Here is a 10,700-nt window from a genome sequence, read left to right on the forward strand (position 1 = left end):
ACGCGCCGGTGAAGGTATTGCGATTCCGTGCTCTCGTTCCCAAAATAAAGAAAAAAAAAGGTAGGAAAGGACATAATGCGTGAAGCGTTAGAAGGCAGCAGGACGCAAAAGGGAAGGCCCTGGGGTGAATCTGCAATGAACGCACGTGGGAATGGGGGAGGGAGGGGGAGGGAGGGGAGAGGGGGAGTCGTACTCACCCTGCAGTTCCTTTTCCCACGCGTTCCACGGCAACAGAGTAAACAAAACGTCGGGCGGAAGAAAATCGGGGCGAACGCTTTCCCGTGCTCCGGGGTGACGAAAAAGGACCCCGGCACCGAGCGGACGATAAATTACACTCTCGAAGTGGCGGTGGGGGAAGGGCGGAGCGTAGGGGATGGAAGGGACTACCACCGCCGCCGCCGCCACCACAACGTCCGGAAACCAGCACGGTTCGGAAAAGAAATGCTCAACCATCCAATCTTACACCCGGCTGGGAATCTAACGATTGTCATTTTTCCGTCAGGTTTTCCCTCCCACCTCCGGGTGGTGGAAGTGGTGGGTGCTTAGAAGGGAAATGGCACCGCACACTGGTGGAAATGGGAAAAAGGAAAAAGGAAAAACTGGTGGCAAGGACATCACACTGATGGCAATAATAATATATAGCCTGCGGGAAAACGTCCGAAAGGAAAGAGAAAAAACGAAATCGGTAGCGAAAGAGGGAACAACATGCGGACGGCCACTTCTGTGTTGCGTTCATTTTTTACTGCACAATTACATCAATGCTTTCACACACACACACACACACACAAGCAGCCCTAAAATGGCATCATCCCATCAATTCGAATGGCCCATTCCGATTCCGGCGTCGCCCACCTTTTCTCGCTAGGAATGATGTATTGTTGGCCATTTCCATTCAACCTCGAACCGAGCGTCCGGTATGCATTTGCCAATTTTCATCCTCCTCCCCTCCCTCCCGCCGGCTCTAAACCGCAAATCTATTGCCACCGTTCCGTAGCTTCCGGTGCCGGACGCTGAAGGATGCCAATTAAGTGAACATCATTCCATGAAAGGGGTTCCCCGGTCTTGTTCGGCCAGTTCTGCAACTGTTTTCCTGCGCACTTCAAGCGCTTCTCGACTGCAATTTGCCTCTACCTTTTTTTTTGGTGGAAAAAAAGGTAAAAGTCAAAAGCCACCCATTAGTTACGAAGCTCATAGACATCCACTTTTTGACACACCTGAATGTAGCTCACCCGTTTTCGTTAGTCGATTGATCAATATTTCTTCCTGCTCTGTTGTTGGACAATTGGGGGTGTTACATTAAATGTTGTGAAAAGATTTTAGAAACACAATTGTTGATATTTCTTTGTAAAACATTCACCTGCTCTTAAGCCATTATTTTCACATAGTAACATTATTTGTTAAATTTTTTTTTTGTATTCAAGTATTACTCTCTCCCAATCTCTTTTCTGCTTTCCATACATATTTACTGCGTTTGTGTAGACATTTTCGAATGGCCTTACTCTCACTTTGCACCTCTAGCTTCAGTTTGCTACTGTTTCTATTCATCTGCCAATTTAATTCATTTGACTAAGTTCCTTATTTCTTTTTCGTTAATCCTTTTCTCCCTTGCGCTTCTAAACGCCAGAGTATTGGCAACTGCTTTACTTATTTTCCCTATATTTATATTAGTGTTTATCAGTAGACAAAACTGGTGTTATGGGTCATTTTGGCTTTGCATTGTATTTATACCAAACTAAATAAAACTTAATAAGTTTAATACACCACATTGTAGAACCGAAAAAAAAACTTGGTTTGAATATTCAATTTAAAAACAAACAGAGCTACTCATTAAACCTATTTGAGGTGTGTAGCAGGATGAGCTATCATTAAAAAGTCTTCGCCAAGAGCGAAGAGGGTTTTCATTGTATACTAACGTTGTATTTGATTGAGCCTAGTGTTTTCTACTTTAGCTTTTCAGTATTTTCTCAATAAATGATTCAAAATTCTTACAAGACCAAGACGGGTAAGTGGTTCTGGGTATAGATAAGTACCGGTTCGAGATTTCTACGATCCTTGCTGGGGTTTATAGTACCATTTGTCAACCGTTCCATTTATTTACGAGTAGATTCCGTGCGCTAATTGTTTATCAATCTGAATTTGGCTACCAAAACTAAGGGTTTTAGGTTCTGAGCAAAGGGAAGCAACTTGGGAGGGAAGTATTTCGTGGAAAACCCGAGCTTGGTTGCGTTGCCTTGCGCCCGGCATCATTCATCTCGCGACGATGTACAGCCTCCCGGCTCGGGGGGAGGGATAAATTATAGACAGCTACAAAATTGGGGCTGTACTCTAAAGACACAATGTTTCATTTCCAAACATTCGTCGTGGAAACGCAGGCCCCACACAATCCATCACACCCGGTCGGCGTACCTAGGGCCAAGCGGTATCGGCTTACAGTCCCTCCGCAGTCGGAAACGGAAGCGCAAAAAGCTTCCCGGGCTAAACCAACGTTGCGGAGGTCCGGGGAAAAAAAAACCGGAGAAATAATAGATCTATAAATAAGAGTAACTTCCAGCTTCGTGCCCCGATCGGGCGAACGGTTAACCGTTAAGCCCGCGGAAGGGCGGAGGGCAACAATAACACGGCGGCACGACCGTTTGTCATCAGCATCGTCTATTGTACACTCCTGCTGACTCTCTTTCTCACTCTCTCTCTCCCTCTCGTTTCCGAAAACGAACGCGCTTCGGAAAGGTGGCAGAATAAATGTTTGATCCAAAATATGATAAATTTAGTTTCCTTTGGCGGACAATTGAATCAGAGGCCATCAACCCACCCGAGGTCTGGCAGGAGGCTCTTCACCGTCTTGAGCCACCCCCGAAAACCAACCCCCCGGTCTGTCTACCACCCTCCCCTCCCCTCCCCGTGGACGGTGTCTTTCTTCAGAGATATCACATCACTGGAAGGAAGTGCCTTTACTGCCGAACCGCTTCCCGGGCGTAACAGATGCCGCCTAGCTGGCCTCGGTCGTGCTACCATTCCCTTCCCTCATCCCTGGGCCAGCCACATTCCACAGCTTCAGCCAGGGCCGTCTTGCTCGGGCTCGCCATTCCGACTCGGCATTATTATGAAGTCGTAAGTCAATTTATACCATTGCAGAATTAATGTGCTGTACTGGGGTCGGGAGGGGGGGTTTGTGTCTGTGTGTGTGTGTGCGTGTGCCCGAGCCGTGAGAAAGTTATTTCACCTGAGCCCCGGGTTTTTCCCTACCCTCAAACCCTCCTCTCGGCCTCGGTCCCGGAAATCGTTTCGCAACGGAAGTCGCTACCGGAAGATGTTAGGCAGCGAACGGGGAGAGCGGGGGGGGGGGGGGGGAAGTAAAATTACATGCCCATCACCTCATCCCCTCCCCTCCCCCCGCCCTACGCCACGCTGGACCTCCATCGTCGGAAGGAGGAAAGCCGCGCTAGACACGCGCGCTTTAGGGCGTGCTTTTTCCCAAACTTCCCGGAAGTCGGGTGGGAGCCAGGGGGGAGGGGGAGGGGGGGAAGGATTTTGTATGTTCCTGGAAGCTGTCGTTTCCACCCTCCCCCTCACCCCTCCACTCCGCTCCCCACATTTTCTCTCCTCCACGGTCTGACAGGTGGCAGAGCATTATTAAGTAGCGAGACTCGCCGGGAAAAGCATCCAAATAAAACACCAACACACACACATACAAGGCGACGCACTGGAATGCAGCGAGTATATGTGGGCTTGAGGAAAGGATGGGCAAAAAAATCAGTAACAAATCTTCCAACACCGTGTTTATCTCTCTCCACGGCGTTTGTCTTTACCGGTGGCATGCAGGCGATCGCATGACACTCTTGCCATTTTCATGGCAAACGGAAACCGAGAAAAAGTGAAAGTTTGTGCCCGGCGCTAGCGATGGGGACTTCCCCTCTCCCTCCCCCCCCCCTTTCGGTGCCCATTTTTCACCCGCAATCTATGCTTTCTTTTTTTCCGTGCGATGCGAGCAATCAAAATAATGATGATTTAGGAGTCGCTCCAACCTGACTGGACCTGGGAGTGCTGATGGGAGGGAAAGGGGAGGGGGGGGGGGGGATTGGTACCGGGCATTACTTGTGCTTGTCAAGGTAGTGAAAGTACGATAGATTGTCTTGTCCCGGGCGATCGGAGAAACCCTAACGCAAACTGGAGGGGAAACCGTGAATCGGAAAAGTGGACGCTGGGGAACAAAGCGCCAAGAAAATCGACCCGGAAAATGGGAGGGAAAAGGGGGAAAAAACACTTTCCCACCCACGCGGTGTACCGGTTGGCAAAGCAGCCCTTTCCATCAGCCCGGGTGTCATTTCAGGGACTATCAACGGGATGATGTACACACACGGCGCAACGACACCGGTGAAAAACCCTCCGCTTCAGCACCCGGGAAAGAAAGGCCATCGCGACACGGACACATCCCCCCCCCAACGCGTGGCAAAAGGTTTGCTCACTTGCAGAAGTTTCTTCCTTTCCCGGCCGGTTCGTGCCGTGTGTTTAAATAATGGCATGAAAAATGGGTGCCCTTCGCTCGCGGTGTTGATGTTTTTGTTTTTCACCGGCTTTTTTCCCCGGGGTCCGCACGCAGGTAGCACTACCTGCTTGCCCGGGGCCGTTCACGCACTCGTCGAAGAGCCGGTGCGTTTCGACACACTGCGGAGCGTCCTTCTGGTGTCCTTAAGGGTTTCGTAAACTTGGTATGAAAGGAACGTTATCTCAACAACCGCCCGTACAGTGACACGCCACACCTAAATGGTACTTTTCAAGGGTGTTTTTTATATTTTATGCTGTACTTACGTACGTTTTCATTTACCTCATATATACAGCGTGTTTTGGTTAGAAAATTTACGCGTAGAAAAATATTGTTTTCGATGTAATAAACATCACAACTGTTTTAAGACATTAGATAGATACACATTGTGGAATAATTTTGATTTCTAGTTTGGTGTTGTCACACAACACAAGTTTGTAACCAACTATAGTCACCGTAATAGATGTTTACCACACTTAAACCCGCGGGGTGTTAGAAATCTCTTGTAAGTACCGAAAAATTCTTCATTTAGTATTGTTTTATTTTGAAGCAGACTGTTCCCGAGCAACGCGTGCTGATGGAGAACAAAAGGACAGGCGAACGTGCTAAGCCTAGCGTACCAAAAAACCCAAACACACACAAACACACATGCACACACACAGGAAATCACACGCTGACACGAGTGATCGGCCGAAAAACGAGGCGAGCTGCTTCTGCGAGCGGGAAAAATGTGCAAAGCAAGACACTGAAAGCGGAGCCAAGGCTCCGTGAGAGGGGGGAAAGCTTAGCGATGAGGATAAATTAGATACAGCCATTATTAATGTTGTTCGTTTACGTGCGGATTCCGGGAGCAATAGATCCTCGACGTCCGTGGCCCCGTGGTTCGAGGCGGGTCCAGCATTCCGCACGCGCCTGAGCCTCAAGTCGTGCTCGCTGGTAGAGGAGTACAACCGGCTCCCCAAGGATGGAGCCCACTTAGCCCCCCCCACCCCACCCCGAAGAGGGAGGGAGTGGCAGCAGCAGCAGCCGTGAGACACTTGTGTATTCCAATCTCATCCCGGGCGCGGGCGCCCTTCGGAAAGCCAGCTCTCCAATCTCGTACCAAGCCTCAGTCATCCTTTCCGCGCGCGCTCTGAGGCGAACGGGTGGGCGGGGGAAGAGTAGGAGCTCGCGGGTGAGTGGGGGGGGGAGCACACGGCACACGCCAAAAGCGATACTGCAAATCATCGGCAAGATTAACGCACATTCCGGCGAACACCAACCGGGTCGTCCCCGGTTGGTTGTCTCCTATCAACTCGTAAGGTCCAAACATAGCCTTCCTCAAGGAGAAGGTAAAGGGGGAGGGAGGTGGAAGACTAGAGGCGAATGTTTCATTTTGTTGGCCCGATTTCATGTGGTCCCATTCATTGTTTTTTGGTTCTTTCTTTCCTCCGCCAAATCCAGGTGCTAAGCTGCGGAATTTGACATCAGGGACGTGCCCTCGAATGTATTTTTCCGGGCGGGCTGATTCCGGCCACATCTGATTTCCTGGACTGCCAACACTGTGCTCGACAGAGAAAAAGAGAAGATGGAGGGTTGGAAAAAGAATGGCAGAATGACTTTCGAAATCATGGTGCGTTTGTTATTCGCAGATCAAAATTCCTAGTGTCTATAGCTTCTCATATCTGACGCTTCTTACATTCTGTCGCTTCTGATGGAACAATCTCTGCTGATCTGATTTATACCACCTGATTTCAATAACCCTAGTTCTATATTTTTAATACCTACTCCTTCTTATATCTGGCCTCATATTCTGTCGGTACAATATCTACTGATCCGTTCCATACCCCCTTGTCTTTAGTAACTCTAGTTCCAAATTCCTATTGTCTATAGCTTCCTATATCTGGCCTCATATTCTGATGGTACTATCTCTGCTGATCTGATTTATACCACCTGATTTCAATAACCCTAGTTCTATATTTTTAATACCTACTGCTTCTTATACCTGGCCTCATATTCTGTCGGTACAATATCTACTGATCTGTTCCATACCCCCTTGTCTTTAGTAACTCTAGTTCCATATTGTCTATAGCTTCCTATATCTGGCCTCATACTCTGATGGTACAATCTCCGCAGATCTCATGTATGCCACCTGATTTCAATAACCCTACTTCTATATTTTTAATACCTACTGCTTCTTATATCTGGCCTCATATTCTGTCGGTACAATATCTACTGATCTGTACCATACCCCCTTGTCTTTAGTAACCCTAGTTCCAAATTCCTATTGTCTATAGCTTCCTATATCTGGCCTCATATTCTGACGCTCCAGATGGTACAATCTCCGCTGATCTCATTTACGCCACCTGATTTTAATAACACCAGTTCTATATTCTCAGTACCTATAGTTTCCTACATCTAACCTTATATTCTGACGCTCTAGATCGTAAAATCATTGCTGATCTGATTCATACCACCTGATTTTAGTTACCCCAACTTCAAATTCTTAATATCTATTACTTCTTATATCTGGCCTTATATTCGGACGCTCCTGATGTTATCTCTTATGACTTTAGTAACCATCCTTTGGGTGGGACTCTGGTGTAAGGAAGTCTGGGCTGATTCTCGATAAAGAGTCGTAGGTTACCAATGGCGTTGGTTTCGAAATCCCCTCAAAATGATCTAGAGCAACGTGTCGTACGATATGTGTCAGCTGAACCTCGGTCGGCCCAGGTCCAGCTAAGTATCTGTTCATTTTATTCCCTACTTAATTACTCATTTCGCATTCCGACTCCTGACAGGTCGGGGCTCATCCTGAACCGGATGAACTTTGTCTACCCAACGCTACAGAGGGAGGGTGCTCTTGCGGTGACGCTCGAAGGTCGCAGTGGTACAGGACAGTTAAACAGTCGGCGTACGATGTATGGAGTGATCGGCGACCAACTACTGGACGATAACTCTTGGCATCGACTCCAGAAGGCGGAAGGCGGAATGTCTCGCGCACTCCGTCTCGTATTGCGTGGGTGATTACAGGATTTATAAATAATTATCGCTCCACTTGCCTTCCACACTACCATCTCGCATGAACCCCCCTCTCCTCTCCCCCTTTTCCTACCCCATTCCTTTCCAACGACACGTCGGTACGTCATAAAAAAGCCATCCCGGCTTGAGGGCTTCATTTGGCGAAAGAATAAGCAACTCGCAAGGAGGCGGTAGGAAACGAGCCCAAACCCCGAGGTTAGCGATCTTTTCCAAACAGCATCTCTGCGAGTGTGTGTGTGAGTGTGTGTGTATATCGATGCTCCTTTTGGTTCCGGGCGGATTCGCGCGGTCCAGGAAATGAAGCAAACGGGGTTGAAATGAAGCCATACGCACTTGCCCCAGCTTCCGCCGCCATCCGGGGTTGTGACTTCTGAGTCTCCCCTACTACACACACACACACACACACACTGACCTCCTTCCTCAGAAAGGGGTTCGGGGGAAGGGGACCGAAAGGCGGAAGTGGCCATTTCATGAGCGCGCTTCATTTCATTAATCACTTGCTTGGTCGTGGTGGGGGAGGTTTGAGGTGATTTATTCATGTGCGCTTGTACGTAAGTGTGTGTGTGTCTGTGTGAGTATGTGTGCTCGTGTCAACGCACACACGTAAAAGGAGGGAGCGCTGGCAGCTTCATGGCACGTTTCAGTTTAATTGTCCGTAAGGAAATTGATCAATCAACCGTTAAAAGTGGATCAACGCGCGGACACACGGACGAAATGGGTCGATAGGGAGGGAGGGGGGGGGGGGGGGGGGCGGTGTTCTTTGGAACTGATTGCACCAAGATGACCGCCGCTGATTAAGAAGCGAGCTGGCCGAGCGTCCGTGTGGCACGGAGCCAACCAACCGAGACGTTCGTCGTTGATTCACTTGATTGAGTTGCAGATTTCTTACGATTTTGCTCACCATGGGAGGAAAACGAAAAAGAAAACAACTTGAATGAAGATTCACACACATACTCACATAGACAGTGCTAGAAGAGAAGCAAACGGGAGACGTGAGAGGTCATCGCGTTCCGAGTGACTGCGTTTCAAGTGGGCTGAAAGTAAGAATCTGAAGATGGTCGCGTGCAGAAAAGTCCAGCGCCCGGGGTTCATTATGAACCTACACACATACCTACACACATACACCGTCAACCGACGGAGACGGTTGGCTCGCTGGCATGTCTTACCAACCCTCCCTTTCGATTGCTCTTCCTCCGACAAACAGCGGAAGGACAGCTTCCAATTCAGTGGCAGCGTTGAGCCGGTTGCTACAACTGGCACACGTACACGCTGGCGGAAGCGAATCGGCACACGGCAGCGGAAGCGGGCACCCTTTCTCCTTCCCTCGCCCCAACCCCGACGCGGGGGATGACGCTCATCAGCAGCGCTTCGAGCAGGACGTCGAGCGTCGATTTCCGGCGCTTGCTATCAATTGCACATATCCACTCGTTAGCCGGCTCGTAAGTAAGTGCTATCTTGTGCACACAAAGATCATCCCGTCCGTACCAACCCGCACCACCCTTAGCATCCCTCCCCACCCCTCCCCTTCATCGACGATAAAGCGATTAAAGCGAAAGTGCAGAATGCAGTGCAGCACACAGTTTGACAGTAGCACTGTCGTTCGCAAATGGTTCTCGGCTAATCATCGGTGTCGGTTGAGATTTCCTCGCAAAAGGGCTTCAATAGTCCGGTGGAAACAGGAGAAGCTGCACCATTCTCCCACCCCACTTGGTATTGAGAAGGAAGCGAAAAGAAAAAAAACCCTCTCTTGGCCATAAATCTTTCGATTAAATTACATTTTCGGCACCTCCACGGCAGCAACCCTTCCGCGCTTGTATTATGAGCGCTGCCAAACTCAATCAATTAGACAGTTTGTTGCCCCATAATCAACCCGCGTGGAGTTCCACTTTCACGAGCCACCAGGCGTCTCCATCATGGGTGACTGGGCGTCCTCATATGGATGACCAGGCGTCTCCATTCCGGCCCCAACCAAGGCACCTTTATTACCTTTTACCGTGTGGTAATATACTGCATTCCAATCAGCATGTGCATAGCTCTTCTAATTATTTCCATGAGTCTCAATCAAATCTACCATTTTCCCCGGAACGGTGTTCGATTCAGCAATATAAACACATTTGAATTACATGCAAAGCAAAACCAACTCTGTTCATTTGTAATTTGCGCTTTGAAGTTCATTAAAATCACAAGAACATAACCACAAGCAATTAAATCTAAATGAACTCAAAAATGCTCCGTCGGTTGTGGGCGTTCCACAAACGACACATTGATTGAAGTTTATTAGACTTTATGAACGTCCTCTGGTCCGGGTATAGAATATTCATCATCCGGAAGTTATTGAAAAATACTTTTGTCTTACGGTTGTGTTGTGTGAAATTCTTCTCCATAATTGAAATTATAATTAATGACAAAACGGTCAACAACTTCAACCTTTTAACCACTTTTAAAGTATAAAATTTTTATTAACCCTTCGATATTCCTAACAGAACCACCAATCACCGCGAGCATCCCGTGTGCAACTATTTTTTTAATTACTGAATCTTTTAGTGGCATTCTCCATTACCTCAAGCAAGGGTGGAAAAAAAAAACAAAAGATAAACTAGACGCACACATCGGACAAAAACTTCCGAACGCGGCGAGCTCACTATTTTCAATTTGCTTCGCAGTCGAAAAGTATGATCATTATTTAAGCCCGCCCTTCCCCCCCTCCATCAAACAACAGTGGCCCGCGACCAAGAAGTTCGGCGTTTCGGCGGAAAAGTTTTCCCTTAATTTCGATTTGATTTGTAATTTATTTCACAGAGAAGGGGGGGGGGGACGACGACCATTCGCTCCCGGTTTACTGGCTACTTCCATTCATTTTCCCACCGATAGGAGGGAGGGAAGTGCGGTGTGCGAAGAGAGGCAGGAGAAGAAAAGGAAACCGTAAGTCGGAAAATCGGAAAACACCAATGAATTAAAACTGATTGAAGCAAAAGTATCGATGGTCGGCAAGCGAACCGCAAATAATGTCCACTATTGCGTCCACGCTGTCGGCTGACAGTGGGCGAGGGTGTGGGGGGAGGGGGGAGGGGAGGATGATTTGCGGTGAGGGTTCAGTTGGAATAACGGGGCGAAAGTACTAACCACCAGCAACCGTCAA

The sequence above is a fragment of the Anopheles coustani genome, chromosome X, assembly GCF_943734705.1.
Source record: "Anopheles coustani chromosome X, idAnoCousDA_361_x.2, whole genome shotgun sequence".
NCBI classification, from domain to species: domain Eukaryota; kingdom Metazoa; phylum Arthropoda; class Insecta; order Diptera; family Culicidae; genus Anopheles; species Anopheles coustani.